Genomic DNA, 1,539 nt, shown 5'->3' with positions numbered 1-1,539 from the left:
AAATTCTATAGACATATAGGGTCTCAATATAATTGGTGCCTATTCAGCTTCTATCTCTTTTGTGGATGTCTGGTAGAATGGTACTCGTGCAACGAAAGTTGGCGTTTATCAGTTTCGTGTTATCTGATTAGTGTCCTCACCATCACATACTAAGGTTAAGAACGAGAAGGCTATTGAACGAAGTATTTAATGAAGTTAGGATCCCATGTTTGTCATATATAGTAATTCAACTTCAATTCTCTTAGTTAATGTTATTTAGTATAATCTCTTAGTTTAATAAAAACCCAATTTGTTATTTGTCTTAGCATTGAGCGATAACCATACATTGTTGCATAGGTGCATAAATTGAACTTAACCTAAACCAGTCTCTGTGGGAACGAATCTGATTTATATCTTATACTACTTGCGAACGCGTATACTTGCGTGAATATTAGCGCGTGTTTTCGCCCTAACAAGTTTTTGGCGCCGCTGCCGGGGAATCGGTGTTAATTTTTAGTTTATGTGCTTGTCATCAGTGGTCGTTAAAGTTCACTGACTCGGATTCTTTTACTTTCACGGTTTATTTGTTTGTGTTTCAGGTACTCATTACAATGGGAGATCCAGCAGCACGAACGAAAGCCTTGATGGACTTTTCTCAACCCAAGATCAATGACATTCAATCTAGCATTATCCGGCCAGCTATCACAGCTAATACCTTTGAGATCAAGCCTGGCATAATTCAATGGGTACAGACTTCAGTCCAGTTTGGGGGTTCTCCAACGGAAGATCCCAATACACACATTAGGGATTTCATTGAAATATGCGACACCTTCAAGTTCAACGGTGTTTCTGAAGATGCTGTGAAGCTGAGACTGTTCCCATTCTCTCTGAAGGACAAGGCTAAGAGCTGGTTACACTCTCTACCAGCTGGTTCGATTACTACTTGGGAAGATCTTGCTCAGAAGTTTCTTACTAAATTCTTCCCTATGGCGAAGACAGCTGCACTCAGGAATGCTATTACTCAATTTGCGCAGCAAACGGGAGAGTCGCTAAGTGAAGCTTGGGAGCGCTACAAGGAGATGCTTAGGAAGTGTCCTCATCATGGAATTCCTGATTGGATGATCATCACTTGTTTTTACAATGGGTTGGGAGCACAGTCCAGACCCATGCTCGATGCAGCATCAGGCGGGGCATTATGGGCAAAGAGCTATAATGAAGCTTATGATCTAATTGAACTGATGGATGCTAATGAATATCAGTATCCAACCCAGAGATATCCACAGGGCAAGGTAGCAGGAGTTCTTAAAGTGGATACAGCTACGGCTATCACTGCTCAACTAAAGGCGTTGTCTATGAAGATCGATTCTCTGGCTAACTATGGTGTTAAGCAGATAACCAGTGTTTGTGAGCTGTGTGCAGGTCCGCATGCGACAGAGCAATGCGCTATATCTAGTGACTCAGCTTAGTTTGTGAGCAACTTTCAGAGATCGCAGCAGCCAGTTCCTGCCACTTATTATCCTGACAACTGGAATCATCCTAACTTCAGCTGGAGCAACAATC

At 42.0% G+C, this 1,539-nt stretch overlaps 1 non-coding gene across 1 annotated transcript; it reads right to left on the bottom strand.

The window, feature by feature from the left end:
- Nucleotides 1-980: 980 nt before the first annotated feature.
- Nucleotides 981-1,087, bottom strand: LOC141694364 (small nucleolar RNA R71). The gene has a single exon (XR_012563678.1). It is a non-coding gene; the product is annotated as a small nucleolar RNA R71 (small nucleolar RNA).
- Between the last annotated feature and the right edge of the window lie 452 nt (nucleotides 1,088-1,539).

This window comes from Apium graveolens, chromosome 10 (assembly GCF_009905375.1).
Source record: "Apium graveolens cultivar Ventura chromosome 10, ASM990537v1, whole genome shotgun sequence".
In the NCBI taxonomy this organism is placed as follows: Eukaryota; Viridiplantae; Streptophyta; class Magnoliopsida; order Apiales; family Apiaceae; genus Apium; species Apium graveolens.
The sequence above is the reverse complement of the archived record's forward strand: the minus strand, read 5'-3'. Positions and strand labels throughout refer to the sequence as shown.